At 33.8% G+C, this 16416-nt stretch overlaps 1 protein-coding gene across 1 annotated transcript in view; it reads left to right on the top strand.

The window, feature by feature from the left end:
• Positions 1 to 7878: 7878 nt before the first annotated feature.
• LOC118180896 (putative sodium-dependent multivitamin transporter) overlaps positions 7879 to 16416 on the top strand; it is a 93352-nt gene continuing 84814 nt past the window's right edge. Inside the window, exon 1 of the mRNA XM_085806877.1 lies at positions 7879 to 8001. The gene's annotated coding sequence lies outside the window, so the exon portion shown is untranslated. The remainder of the gene's footprint in view (positions 8002 to 16416) is intronic.

Here is a 16416-nt window from a genome sequence, read left to right as displayed (position 1 = left end):
TCGAAAGCGAATAAATAATTCGAAATGAAATCGAAATAAAATTCTAATCAAGCATAGTCAGTAAGTATATCTGCTTGATAGTGCTAATAGTCATTTTATTTCGAATGAAATGGAAGTAACATATTGATCAAGCAGAAGTACTTATTGACTATGATTAGCATTATTTTGGTTGGCACTCTGTCAAAACGCTTTATTCATTCAGCCAGCGTCTCAGAAAAAACAAGCACGAACATGATGGGATGGCCTTTTAGCAGCTTTTCATTTCGGTTTTTCAAGTTAAGCTTATTTCGCGACCGCTCTCTTAATTTCAATTTCTTAAACATACTTATAAGTAATCAAATAAATAATGTAACTGTAAAATGTTCGTTTTCCCATGGATTGTAACATTCACTCAAATTAGTAAATGAATCGGCCCGAATCTGGTAATATTCATGTATTTGTTGCGTTTATTTGTGATAACACAAGATTTATTCTTTTGTTTGTAGACATGTTCCACTTTCCTAATTTTAACAAATATAATATTTAATAAAAATTTTACCAAAGGGTGCAAAAAGTGGAGTTTACTTTTATATAAAATCTTACAATATAAAAAAGTAGAACTGAGTGTAAGTATAATGGGGTAACCTCGTCGCCTTAAAGATAAGGGAACCCTTTCATCGTCTTAAAGACAAAAAATAAAGAAATCATGGCTTTTTTTGCGATTTATCTTACCTCATCAAGGCGTATTCACAAAATGTCGTAATAACTGAAGTGATTTAAAATCAACATGTGCTACTTTTGATGTTGCTATGCTGTGGTACTCTATTAATCTCATGGTCTATCCGTAAGTACGTCTGAGATTTCTTGCAAAATCTTTCTTTTTATATTTGTGAAATGAGAACTTCTAAAATGAGGAATTTGGCTGCTAAAAAATGAGAACTAAGGTCAAAGAGTAGGAGACATCAAAGCAATACGAGTGAGACACAAGAATCTTCGTACAAATTCTAAATTCTAGTTCTTCAAGTTTATGAACCAGGAGTGGATCGTAATAGCAAATAGAAAAGCAACAGGCCAATGGATTTAAGACAGCCGATTTGGTAGAAGGAGAAGCATTTACAGAAAACATACTTTAATACGCAACGCCAGGACTGAAAATTAAAATTTTTATTGTTGGTCTTTCAATACTTCAGTGGCAAATCTTCAGCTTTTAGATAGCTCCGTAAGAAAATTGATTTTCGAAAGGCATTTTTTCAAATGGATGTCTTCTAACATGTAGAAAATTTCAAATTTCAACAGCAGAATTTGCCAGTGCCTTTAACTGCCCCATTGTGTTTTCCCCTTTGCTTTTACTTTCAAACATTTAACGGGTTTTTAAGGGAAGCTATAGAAAATTAATCTTCCTTGTTTTAGTGTTCTTGGATTTTACAGCGCGTTCAAAAAGATATGTTTGTCATGCTGTAGCATCACAATACGTAACGTTTACTTACCCGTATAGAATTTGTTGGAAATGATCCTTATGTTCATCCAGACATGTTGTCTCTCATAGTTTATTATTCTCGAAGACTGTCAGAAGTCTTTGACGTAGAATATTCTTGGTTAAATTAAGAATAGCAGTTTGGAATTCTTTAGGTAAGTGCGAAATTTCTTCTATTAACTTTCTTTTCATATTACGATTTGCATAAACCTAAAAGTGAAAAATACAAGTGGGCTTAAATGTAGAAAATGACGTGGACCCAAAGCCTTAGAAATCATTCTATCTCTTAAAACCTCTTGAGTTAATTATTTGGCTGCATTCTCGATAGCATCGTCTTGTTGAATCAAAGCAGTATTTACGCAGATACAGCTCGAGCGCGTTGCCATGATTAAATAAGCCAAACCAAACCAACTAAGCATTATTAATCAAACCAACCAACCATTAAACCAAATCAACTAAGCATTAATTTAGTTAGCGGATAGCTACCTCTTGAACTGGTGAATGATTTCACCAGTTCGAGAGATGAAAATGATATGAAGTCATAAATTTCTGTGAAGAATATTGAATTGATTATTCTTTTCCTATATATTGGAATTCCCACTGTCTTCCCGCGATGTAAAGGAAATTCATATATGCCACATACGGCATTCATATACAATCTTACTATAGAAAAGATTTTCTATACATTTAACGGGTTTCTGACGATAAGAATTATTAGCTAGAAACTGTAGGTATGTGTCGGGGGGGGGGGAACCTGTTGTCAGTAAGATCCCAATATTCGTATTCAGGAAAGTTCAACGGCCGAAATTAGATTTGCAAAAGCGACAAGTTCGTACTTAAATCATTTTAAAAGTAGCGAAATAAGTTTAAAATAGACAGAAACGTTTAATTATTCTGAAAATTCATTAAATGACAGTTTGCTTTCATCATGTGATGATGCTTCGAGGACAATGCGAAGTTCTGTGATTAGAAGTTATGGTTTTCAATAATTGTAGTTTGATGTGGTAAAGAACTGTTTTTCAAATTTAAGGGCTTTGATACTTCCGAAATATCTTCTTGTAAATTTTGATCTATCACAGCTTTGTAATGCTCACGAAACTAAGGATTCTTCTAAAATCTGCGCCACAGCCATTCAAATACTTTTTTTTGGGGGGGGAGGCTACCTTAAAATTTTCCTGCATGCTAGTTTAAGGCATTAAGGCAAATTAGGTCAAGTTTTACGGCAAGTATCTGTTGTTCCCAAATTTTATGGACTCTAGATTTTTTTTAATGTAATATCATCTTTTAAGTTATGACTGTCATCTATTTGATTAGAAATTCCTAAATCTTCCAGTTGTCATAAATTTCTCTTCTATTCGATTCTTCGAATCAGCTTCTAAGTTATTTGGAATTCTGAAAGATATTAAATGATTCGGGTGTATTACAAGCGTTTTCTGTTCGTCTGACCTGACCACCGCAATTTAGATTCTACTGCAACTAATAATTCAGAAATTCGACAGAGTCTTCCTGTGAAGCATTCGCAAGACTACGTCCAGCCATTCGTAAAGCATCACAAGCAGGTCAACTAATAAAGATTTTCTCTACAAAATTGTTCGAAAGATCCCATACAATATTCTTATTTATTTATTTATTATGTTTTTGAATAATATTATTAAGCTTCATAACTAACAAGAATGAATTAAGCTAATAACGTTTGAACATTGATCAGTTAAAATTTGCTAATAACTCAGTAAAAATAAATGAAATAAATTAATTACTTTCTTTTGGACGTTGAGATTTTTTTTCTTTTTTGTCAGCTCATGCTTTTAGCTTGCCATAGAAAAAAAATCAGCATATTTTTATTGACAAGTGTTAGTGCAGGGTCAGTTTTAACATGGAGTGCAAAAATAAACATTTTCGACATATTTTACTTTTTTATTTTAATAAACGTAAAATGGCAGACGAGGATCACAAAGAATTATGTAGAATTTATAGCGTTGATTACTAAACAGAACGCATGTGTCAGAACTATATGGTTTAAAAAATATCTTTCTGGAGATTTTTCGCTTGAAGATGACCAACGTTTCCAAACCACCCATTGACCAAACTTCTGAAGTTAATGATGACAAAAATAAAAGATATAATTGAATCGAATAGTCACACAAATGTACGAGAGTTTACAAAAACAAATGTATTACACACAACAACTGAGTAATTGAAAATAGTATAAGACGTAGTGGACTTGTTAAGAAGCTCGATATTTGGGCTCTGCATGAATGGAAAGAACACAGGGAATCAATATTTACAATATGCATTTCAAACATAATGCAAGCGACTCGTTTTTAAACGAATTATACCTGATCATAAAAAATTGATTTTCTGCAGTAACATCGTGCTCCAAGTATGATGAATCATCGCAAATCATACGGAAAGCTAAACATCATCAGAAAAAGAACATGCTGTACATTTGGTAAGATTACACAGATGATGTGCATTTTGAAGTGCTTCCAAGCAACCAAACGATAAATACAGAAGTTGCTGCCAATAACTTATGAACGTGGAGGAAGCAATCAAACAAAAAAGGCCAGAATTTGCAAATCGCAAAGGAATCGTTTTCCATCACGATAATGCCAGGCCTCACACATCTTTAGCAGCACTTGCAAAATTATTGGAGCTTAGTTGGGAAGTGATGTCGCATCCTCTATATAACCCCGATGAGCCATCGGATTATCATTTATTTCGAAGTTTACAAAACTTCCTAAATGGTAAACATTTCATTAATAATAATGGCAGATCGTACTTGGCTGAGGTTTTTGCTGATAAAGACCAGTTAGTTATGGCAAAAGAAGTTATTTGCGCAAACCAGAAGTTATTTGCCAGAAGAAAAGGTTTGGTTTAAAGACTATTTGGTTTAAAGACCAGAAGTTATTTGCGCAAAGAATCATGAAGTTAACAAAAATATGGCAAAAGGCCATTGAACAGAATGGAAGATATTTGACTGATTAAAGTTAAGTTTTTTCCAGAAAAAAAAATTAGTTTTACTTTACACCAAAAGACCGAAATTATTTTCTTGCCAACCCGATATTTACATAAAAGCCACTTACCTGCGAGACCACTTGCCTGCGAGAATCGCAAGCGGCTTGTGGACCTCATTGTGACCATCCCTGGTATATAGTTAAGTTACTTTTCACACTTAGTGTAGAAGTTTAGATAACAACGGTACCTTAAGGAAAGTTTAACTTTTGCCTTAAATATAGGACAGGGTTGTATGTGAACATAAGATGCCTTTGCGCATACTTAAGCCATCGTAATGCATTGCTTAAGTGATCTTATATGTATTCTCAAGCAAACAACGATTTTAATTTTGCAAATCATCTTTCCTTCATCGATGTAGGGAAGCTAAAATACTCAACCAGCAATTTTGCAATGAATCATTTTCATCCTTGCTGATCTTGAACACGTCATTTTTTAGGTTCTGGGTTCCGTAAGTAATTCTTACCCGAAACTTAAGCAAGGAGTCCACTCAACACCGCTTAAAATTATGTTTCCTTCTGTATATGAAATTAAATGAGCTCAAATTTCATTCTGAACAAAATAACAGTAGCTTTATTAAAGGCAATGTGGTCATCTCCAGTTCTTGTTGTTGTTATGACTTCTCTGCCTCGTCTGGCATCTCCAGTTCTTTCATATTAGATCTAATGCTTGTAAATTTAAAGTTTTCTAGAATGCTTACCAACAAATCAGATATTTTCTCCGTTTTAAATAATAACAATGATCATAACAGCCGCAATAACATGATAATTATTCATATAAGTTTAATATTTCTCTCTTCTGTCACCTCCTCCATATATCAACCTTCAGAGTGGTTCAAACTAATTTCATGTAGAGTACAAATAAAAGTAGGAACTTAACTTCTTAATCAAAGAAATGTTGCTGCTGAACAATCGTCTTGGAATTTTTGACATATTTCTCATTTAAGAAAGCAAACTTCTCAGCTTGTTAGAATTTCACTATGTTCTACTACTGTCGAAATATTCATCCGTTGCTCGCAGTGGATTTTCTTCTGATGAAGTTTTCTTTTAGAAACATTAATTCTCGCTTTTTCCAAAGACAAGTTATAATATCTTTTGGGGACACATTGCATAAAACACGCATTTCTATTGCTGTGGGTTTAAAATCTGTTGAAGATACTCAATCATTGCAAATTAAAGATGCTCAAGTATCGCAGTTTCAAGGAATGCCAATGTTTTCATCGCATTTTCATCACCTGAAGGTTTACACTTTCTTACCGTAAAGATTTCATTATTAATAAGTTCAAATCGCTTTGTGTCACCTTCATCTTTATCTCTGATGTAGGCCTCTTCAATGCCTAAGATCATAATCCGATCAATGGGTATACTCGTAACAGAATAACTAGTAATTATGAGATAGAACTAAAGTAATATACTTTAGAAACAACAGCGACTGTTAGGATATTGAAGAAAATGAAGGTATTCAAGTTAAAACTGTTATGTTAAGGCTAGGTCTAGATCGACAAATCGCAGGAAAAAAAAGTTTTCTCTGAGCAAAGAATTTCTGTGGAAAATGGATTAAATTTGTGTAATGTGTCTTTTAAAGAAGAAGACCCACCAGGACTATAGGGATAATACTGCTGAACAAAATTGGTTTCTCCACTCCTGCTCTAGTTTGGGTGAAAATGGCTGGCTGTAAGGGATTTTCGCAGTTTTACCAAATGTAATGTGAATATGAGTCCTTTTCTCTTATAATGTCCGATATGAAGTTACGGGGAAACATTATTGATTCCTATTCATATATAGGTTTAAAAAGAAAGTTAATTTTGATATTTGAACTTTTGTTTTCCCTTCTGTTGTATAAAACTGAAACCTAAAATGATTTCCTATAATAAAATAAAATTTTGTTTATTACAGATAGTCGCTCTAAATGAAGAATGGAAATTTCGCAGTTATGCGCAAAGTCAACAGCAGATCTTGTTGTTTATTAGGTAATCTCAAGGTTATCTTTGCGATAATTTACTTTATTTTTAACTATTAACAAGTTGGTTCTATAATTTGCATCTTTTCTACCACTTCTGACTTAGTCACGTAGCTCGTTGCCTCCAGGTAATAGTTATGTACATTTTTTAGACGAGCGCAGGAATATAAGTAGGTAAACTGGAAACGGAGACTTGTCTGAGTCTGTCAGTTGAAGTTGTTTGCGATTTTAAGACCATCCTTCGAGTCTGGACCTAGGCGTTACCCAGACTTTGATTATAAACAGCTGGAGGATGGAGTCGCGAGAAAGGAGCAGCTAGAGTTTATTGATATTTAAATACTGCTTAGTATATCTGCTTACAAAGAAATCCTGCCCAAAACAGCAAGCTATGGCTGAAAGCGTAGCAAGTTAAAATTAAAAAAAAGGTTTCTCTTAGATTCAAACTGAAATGTGAATTTTAGCAAAGAAAAGTGGCTTGTCATTTGTATTTTTATGTTAGTTTTCAAGTAGAGACTAGTTAAAGTTTTTAAAGTTAACTTTTATTGTGTTCTTATCTGCATGAGCATGGAAATATCATTTCCATCTCGATAACTCATGTAAGCAAAATGATTGACACCTAATAATTAGAAACTAGAGAGCTAGTTGCCTAATAATTAGAAACTAGAGAATTATTCCAATAACTCAAACACTCCCAATCTAAAGTAAAGTGTCATATCCTATCCTAACGAGGAATGACTTACACTTTAACCATTAGGGAGGTATTGACAGTATGAGTATTTATGTTAAATGATGTAAAACTTATTCCTAGGACAGTACTGATATCTAATCTATAATGTTAATTCAATTTCAAAGCACATCGTTGCTTAGCATTTGGGTTGAAATTTTATATTTACACATAAATTAATTGAGAAATGTTAACTAACGGATTTCTCTGGCAAATGTAAAAGCACTGAAGCAGATTAGGCTTTAATATTAACTTTCCAACAAGTGAAAAATTTATGATTAAAAATTATAATAAACTTAAGAAAAGATAAAGAATTGATCTTCTATTCTGACTAGAGTAAGCCAAACTGATGCTGGGTATACATTTTCTACATGCATGGAAACAGAGACAAACCAATGATGACTTTTATAGAGTATATGTTAATTTCGTAAAGATCTCTTTTGTTAGGATTTTATATGCTTTTATTTTATACGATTTTATAGGCTTTACTTTTTTATCGGCGATTGTAAAATATTTTATTGCTTCATCTTCTACATAATGCATTGCTTTAAAGATAGAATAATACTATTTGTTAAAGCATGTTTAGTCTCTCGGGTACATATTAGACGTCTGCAGCATCGGCCGTGAAAATGGCAGAAGTATAAGTATTCAAATATATTGCAATTAACCATTGTTCTTTTGAATGACTGCCCTAGAAACGAAGAAATTTGATTTTCTGTCTTCATTGCAACAGTTTTCATATGTCCCAAATGGTGTTGCGTATTTTTATAGCAACATATTTATAAGAGTGAAATGGAATATCTTTTGACTATGTAATCACGAGTAAAGATTCTACTTAAAATATCTTGATAAGGTAAGCAAATTGTAGCTTTAATTTTAATTTTAAGCTATTATTATCTATTGTAAACCTTGAGTGGATCCTGATAAGTGGCTAATTAAATTAGTTACTGATTTTATTAAGCAGCGAATAGTGTATACACAATGAATGAACGAAGTTTTAGAACTAAGGTAGTGCAAAATCTAAAATTGAATAAAATATTATTTTAACTTTTATACCTTCGATGTACTCGATATACAATCCTTATATATCTGCACAGGTCTTGCTTTTTTCTTAAGCTGTTTGATTTCTTCACAAATTCATATTTTGGAAAACTACTTAAATCTCTACTTATGGTATTTTTTAATTACTTGTGTTATTAAAATAATGACGACTTAAAGGTAAAAGGAAAGTAGTTTGCTAAAAACTGCTTGATGGAAATGGAATTGTATGATGGCGCATTGTGGTTCTGCAGCAAAAACTACTTATTCGATTGAGCTTTTTCACTCTGAATTCTTTTCAAAAGATTGTCCATCACATCTTTATAAGCATGGCATTTACCATCAGTCCTTCAAAAAAAATTTTTTTTGCGAACTATTTCCATTCAAAAAAAAAAAAAAAAAAAATTATCAACATGACCTTTATTTTACTGAAACCAAAATTTCTTTATATAAGGTGACTCTTTTCTGCCTCAAGCAGATGACTGCTGTTTTGGTTCAAAATTGTAACCGAAATATCAAGTTTTATCGCCAGTCACAATTTGCTTGAAAAATCAGAATTAATTCCCGTTTTACAACAAAACTTCGTTCTGCTTAGCTTTCAAATCCATGCCAGGGGATTTTCATTGGAATGATTAACTGCACAGAAAATTATGTCTGTAAAAGACGACATTTTAAGGAAAACTAGCAGAGAAGACGAAGCAATAAATGGATTACATTTTGAGAAGTTTGCTAAAATTTAAAAAAAAATTATCCTCAAATCGTTGTAGACGATCTGTGCTGTATTGTCCTTTAGTGAATGCATTGTCCACTTTTTCATACCATTTGCCATAAAAAATGAAAATTAAAAACTTAAAAAAATTATTAACTTTGCATATTTGAAAATAGGAATCTTAATTTTCTTGTTTATTATAGGAGGATATCTTTTAAACATGGCTGCCTATTTTAAAACTTAGAAGCTTACGTATACAATTTTTAACATTACGAATATGATTTTAAGATTAAAATAGTTTTGAATGGTCTTTTTAGTTTTTTTCAGATTACTTATCATTTATTTCGCTGATTTATGAATTCAAGTATCAGAATATACGTCTTTGAAATACATTATATCATATCAAAATTTATTTCGTTTCAGGAAGTAAATATGAAATATTTCATAATTGGATGCAGTTTTCTCTTCTTTCAGTTAATTACACATTTCATTAATTATTTTATAAAATAATCTAATTAACATATTTTCAGTTTGAAAGTTGTGATTTGTAGCAATAAAAATAAAAAATTAACGTACATTATCCTTAGATATAGTATCAATGTTTATACAACTAAATGTAATGAAGCATATTTCGAAAACTATTTTCCTTATTCCGTTTTACCTTGCAAGAATTTACTTCCCATATTCCTGAGTTTATCATTTATGTAACATTACATTGTAAATAAAATGATATATTTATGTTTTCATTATTGTCAAGAATTCTTTGTTTCGCATTATTATAACAGTTAATTAAATGTTTACACTTGAAATAAATATTCAACATGTCACATTTGATTTAAGTTGAATGACTATTAAGATTGTGTTGCTTTCCTTTATACATTAGTTCGTCCTCTATTTACTCAATACAAAGGATTATGTAGAATTTATGGCAAGCGGCATAAGTTAAAATAAGTTCGTAACCGTCATGAATTCTTAGAGATTTGACTTTTGCCACCGGTATTGCGTACTTATAGAAAGAAAGCCACTGATCAAAACAGACATAAACACCTGACTTCGGCACTGTTGGTAAGTCTATGAGTTTTATCTATCCGACCACTTAGTATTGCATCTTCGAGTTACAAGGAGTCTAACCCAGTTAATATACTGTAAATTCCCGGAAGCTACTGTTTCAAGTAGACTTAAATTTTGTGCCACATTATTTTGAGTTAATCTCAGTGGTGGTGAGAAAATAAATTTTTATATTAACTTTTACATTTCATATTGCACAGTACATATAAAGGCAAATTTTAGGTAAATAGTTATTAGGTAGCCTCCTCTACTTTCTGCCTCCAGGGATAAAGAAGATGAAGTTTTTTGGGTGAACTAAAGCTATTAGTTTAACTATTTATATTACTATATACTATGGTCTCAAAAACTTTTAAAGGAAATCTTTTGTAGACAGTTAAAATTATTAATTTTTGTCGTATGAATATTAACTACATTTTACATTATGCATGGAGAATCATGGATATGATTTCTTTTTAGCCCAAAGGGCGTTAGCCCAGAAGGGCTATTAATTTCGTTTTGGCATTTTGCGTCGATTCACTTTCTGCGTTGATTCACTTTTCAAACTGTTGCCACCAACTGATGCTAGCCCTGTGTTATATTTAAAGAAATTAAATAATGAAGAATCTACATAAATGTATGTATGTTTCTTGCATTGTGATAAAACAACGGTACCTAGAGCCATCAAATTTTGAATAATGAAATCCACCAGCGAATATGGGCATCTGGAAGCCCTAATTTGGAATTTGAAATTTGTTTTATTATCTATTTCATACTTTGTCAGACATTAAAGTACATTTTATTAGGAAACTCACCGATTTCAAAGCGAGGAATAGCAACACTGTAAGAGTGGAAAAACTATCTCCAGTGCACGAGACTGTGTATCAAAATTCTAAAGTTATGCTCATTTTAAAATTATTTTGCGATATTGCTCTTGAACTTAATTTTATGGTTTAAGTGCGAAAAACATGATATTTAATAAATAAAGGTAACACAAAAAACGTTAGAGAAACGTCCCTTTGGGAGTAATGTAAAATCTGAAAGCTTTCAGATTTTTTATTTTTATTTATTCTTTCTTTTCATTAATCAATATGGATTTGAACTTCTATTTGAAAAGTTATATTTTTTCAACTGAAATTTCTTCTTCAGTCCTCTAATTAGGCTTGGCTGCAAGTCAGCAGTTGACCTCACATTATCAGGTTCAATGTTTCTTCTAAGCTTCTTCGGAAACATACAAGGACCTGACTAAGAACAGAGAGCTTACTAAAAGCTATGTTCACTAATTGTAGTAAGTAGACAGGATACAGACGAAGGGTATACAAAACCCTTTATTTTTCTTTATATACAATGACTTCCGTACTTCGGAATACAATGACCCTCCACTCGGGGTCTAACGCAAAAGATATCAAACTAAAACTAAACTCTAATTTAACTTTGGAATAATATACGTGGAAGATTGGCCTTATAATAACAGGAAGCGTATGTAGCACAGAGACTGTGAACACTACAATACGTTTAATTTATCAAGAGGATTAAAACCTCTGGTCTGGAAGGCAAATAGCAACTGCGTAACTTCTAAGGTAAGCGGCCTGCTTCGAACTCACGGCTTCCTCTCTCTCGCTTGGCAAAAATGCCACACTTAAATACTTGGCGTTCGCCAGACAAACTTTACATAAAATCCTTAACGCTTATAATTCTGGCCGGAAGTAGAAAATAAGAAGTGATAGTAAAGATTTAAAATAAAATAAACGTTAGTAAAACTTAAGATCCTTACATACTTCCCGCCAGAGTTAATTAGTTTGAAACTGAGGTCTAAAACGACCTTGTTGAAAACTTTTAGCTCTAGAATCTAACGCGAGGCCAACCTTTTACAATTATAACTTCGCTAGAAACTAGAAAATTTAAAAGAAAGAAATTTGTTACAATAGCAGCTCCCAGGATATACAACAATCTTTTTTTTTTCATCTGTACTGCATCTAAACAGGAGCTTTATTCAATTCTGGTTCCTTCCAGAGATCTGGAAGGAAAACTAGTTTAATGAAATGTTACACAATGACATTGCAAATAACATATAGAATATACTTCTCTTAACATTCTTATTTCATTCATGACTATTTTAATTATCTCTCCCCGTGCTCTCTGACATGTGTTGTAAAATAACACCAAACAAGAATGTGTTTCTGTCTACGTGTGCCACACTTCCTCCTACAATCAAAACACTAACGTGTTAAAATTCAACATAACGAGACCTGTTAACACACCCTACTTTCAACTCTAAACCTGAGGTACTATTCTAAAAGTGGCTAACTCTAAAGTGTAGCGTCAGAGAGCCTAACTACATCATTCAACCTTTACCACATATTCGCCATGATTTAATCTTTACAGTCACACGAATAACAAATTTTTAACATTACTTTCACTTTTACCATATCACGGTATTTCTTAACATTTAAAATAACAGTTCACATGTATATAAGAACATATCAACATGCCGTTAATTTTACACATTTGAAAACATACATTAGTAGTACATTGTTAACTTCTATTCTTTTCAAAGCAAGTGCCAATTCTTTCTACATTGAAATAATACTACATTTCAAAAAGTCTTTCAGACTAAAACTTCTTTCTTGCTAGAATGTTTTAAATAAAATTTATACAATAACTTTTTACAATATTTAAGTCTTTACACAACGCTATTATACATCAACTTTAGTTTTACGCACGAGAAATTTAAAAACATAATACGAAAATCGGTCACAACTCATTTCTCGCCCTTTTGGCGATAAAGGTAGACCTCGCATGAGGTAAAACTTCTTGAAATCTGCCACTTGCAGTAAGAATGAAAGATTAACTTAAGTTTGCAAAGTAACATAAAATTTTACTTATCTTTGTAATATTCGGACATCCTTTTCTGGGCCCAGTCTTTAAAGGTACTGCAGATATTAGCCTGGTTTATCCTCCTTCTTGTACGGGCTCGCCCTTCAGTGCTTTCCTCTGGAAGCTTCCGTTTTTCACCAGTACGGCCACCCTTCAACACCTTCCTTTTCTCCTCTGCTTGTGGTCTTGGCCGTTTGAAGGCAGCTGGTCTTGGCGGAACCGGGAAACTTCTGTCGTGATCCTGCTTGGACCTCGTTGTTGGCCGTTCAAATTTTTCTTGTACTTTTTCCTCCGCCGCTGATGGCCCTTCCGCAGTTCGGCGACTTTTGCTGCGGAGAGTTCTGTCGGATGAGTCGATCTTCCGTTTTAAAGCCGGGTTATAGTTGCCGTCATTTCTCCTGGTCCTCTTCACATACGTCGTCCTTCTCCCTTCTTCATTCTGGGGGTGTTCGTGAACTCTGTTTTCTGGACGGTGGAACGGCTTCTTTTTCTTTTTACCTTCAATTTTTCCGCGGGGCAATTTTCTTTTCACTTGCTTCTGTCTCTCATTGGCTTGCCCTTGTACTTGTCGTTTTTTCACCTCTGGAACTTGTACCTGCGGTGTCTGCCGTGCCGGATCCTGCAAAAGATCTGAAAAGATTTGCATTTTATTACGATCGAAGTAGGGCTTAATTTGATCAATATTTGCGGAACAGGTTTCACCATTTCTGGCCTTTAACACGACAACAGCGTGAGTTATTTTTTCTATAACATATGGTCCTTCAAAGCGTGGAAAAAATTTGGCAGTTTTATCTTCTGGTGCTGAAGAAAGTGAATGCTTAATTTTTAAAACTTTATCCCCTACTTTATAAGTTACTCCCCGTCGTTTCAAGTCATAATACAATTTTTGTTTTCTCTGTGCTACTTCAGTATTCTTCTTTGCCTCTTAATTAGTTTTTCTATATCACCCATTTTAAATTCTGGGGCTCTTTGTTGTACATAAAATAATTTATCTAACGGTGTTATAATCTTTCTGCCTAGAAATAACTCAGCAGGAGTTTTGCCCGTTGTATCATGTTTTGCGGTCCTAAGGGCGAAAGCAAATTCATTGACATAGTTATCCCAGCTTTTATGAAAATTTTTAACATAACTACGGATAATTTTCACTATATTTCTGTTGACCCGTTCCGCTATATTTGATTGCGGCCGATACGGGACCATTTTTAAATGACGTATGCCCAGTTTTTGGCACATGTCTTCAAATATATTACTTTCAAATTGAGGACCATTATCCGATATAACTTTTAGGGGCGCCCCGTATTTTAAAATATATTTATTTAAAATAGAATCGGTAACTAATTTCGCGGAGGCTCGTTTTAAGGGAACAATTTCGGTCCATTTACTAAAATGATCAACCATAACAAGGAGATAGCGACGTTTGTTTAAGTGACTTTTTGGGAAAGGGCCCAATAAATCGATGCCAATTATTTAATTTGGAAATTCGGATTTAATACTATTTAGAAACCCGGCCGGGCGGAAATTAATATAATTAACGGCTTGACATGTTGGGCAGGACTGGACATACGCCCTTGTTAACTTTTGCAGTTCAGGAAAGTAGACTGCCTCGCGTACGCGTTGGATAGTTTTTCGAATACCAGCATGAGAAGCTAAAGGGCTGTCATGGAGCTCATGCAGGATATTTAATCTAAGACTAGCTGGGATAACAGGTCGAAATTCGTTGTTGGAATTCGTAGTTTTTGTATAAAATAATAGACCATCTATTAGTTCGTAATGGGCCGCCCTATTTCTTATCGCCACAATATCTTGGTGGCTAAAATTTTCAGGATCCTTCAAATACTCATAAATACTTCCAAACTCAGGATCCTTACCCAGTTCGGTTATTACAGTTTCTAGGGAATTTATTGTACACGCTGTAAGCATTGCAACTTTTACGGTATTACCCTGTTCGTCTAATTTAATTCGTGATAGGGCATCTGCTACGATATTTTCCTTTCCGGGGGTATGCTTCATTACCAGATTATATTCTTGCAGCTTGAGTGCCCATCTTATTAACCTTGGGGATAAATTTTTCCCTGAGTACAATCTAGTTACCGCCGCATGATCAGAATATACTGTTATCGTCGCCTTTCCAAAATAGACTCGGAACTTTTGCACTGCTAACAGAACTGCAAGTGCCTCTCTCTCGGTCGCGGAATAGTTTCTTTGTGTTTGATTTAAAGTTCGGCTAAAAAATGCCACGGGCTGCTGATTTTGCGAAAGTACCGCTCCTACCGCATAATCCGAAGCATCCGCTGAAATTTCTAAATTTTCATCCTTTTCAGGAAATTTCAACACAGGGGCTTGCGTTAATGCTTGTTTTAATTTTTCCAAAGCACTATTGGCTTCGGCCGTCCACGAGAATCTTGCCTTTTTCCTTTTTAATTTTAACAATGGCTCAGCGATAGCCGCAAAATCTTTTATAAAGGACCTATAATATGAACAAAGTCCTAGAAAAGAAGAGAGCTTCTTTGCCGTGTTTGGAGTCGGATACTTTAGTACAGCGATTATTTTTGATTCATCTGTCTCGATCCCTTTTTGCGATATTTTGTAACCTAAATATTTTAATTCAGGGGCTGCAAATTTGCATTTTTCGACATTAACTTTTAGACCGGCCTCATTTAATAAAGAAAACACCTGTCTTAAATCCTGTACATGTTGGTCTAGATTATCACTAGTAATAATGATATCGTCTAAATAGATAAATGTGGACTTTCCAAGAACAGGTCTTAACACAATGTCCATGCATCGCTGAAATGTTGCTGGGGCCCCAGAAAGGCCAAACGGCATACGCAAAAATGCATAAGTGCCAGACTTGGTTATAAAAGCAGTCTTAGGCACGTCCTCAGGCCTGACCCCTATTTGAAAATAACCATTCGTTAAGTCTAAAGTCGTCATAAATTTGGTTGATTTTATGTTCCTTAAAATTTCTTCTATGATCGGTAACGGATATACCGGATATTTCGTTATGGAATTTAATTTACGGTAATCAATAGCGAATCTCCACCTTTTAGGATGCTCCAAAGGATAATCATTATTTTTCTTACATAAAACCACCGGGCTAGCATAACTACTTGAGATGGGCGTTATGATCTTTTTACGTAGCATATCGGTAATATGCCATTCTATAATTTTTTCCTTATTCTTATCATACCGGTATGGTTTTTGACGAACTGGCAATGCATCTCCGGTGTGAATACTATGGTTAGTAACCTGAGTAAATCCTGGAATATCACTAAATAAGGAAGCAAATTCACTTACCACTTGTCGGATTCTATCTTGCTCGTCATTAGGCAGGTGGTCAAGATTTAACCTTGGCGGTTCAATCTTTTCTACACGCACTGGTTTCGTTGTCAGCCTAAGGGACGCTTCATTAAAATCCAGTGTAGCTTGTGGGTCTGAAAGAAAGTCTATTCCTAGGATTAAATGTGCTTGCAAATTCTTTACTATAAAAAACATCACCTTTACTTGTTCGTCCTTGATACGGATATATAAAGGTACTTTACCTACGCACTTACATTCTTTTCCTTGCGCCGCTAATACTGTCGTATTATCCGCATTATA

The sequence above is a fragment of the Stegodyphus dumicola genome, chromosome 1, assembly GCF_044657685.1.
Source record: "Stegodyphus dumicola isolate Sdum_Otavi_A_Nest chromosome 1, ASM4465768v1".
NCBI lineage: Eukaryota > Metazoa > Arthropoda > Arachnida > Araneae > Eresidae > Stegodyphus > Stegodyphus dumicola.
The sequence above is the reverse complement of the archived record's forward strand: the minus strand, read 5'-3'. Positions and strand labels throughout refer to the sequence as shown.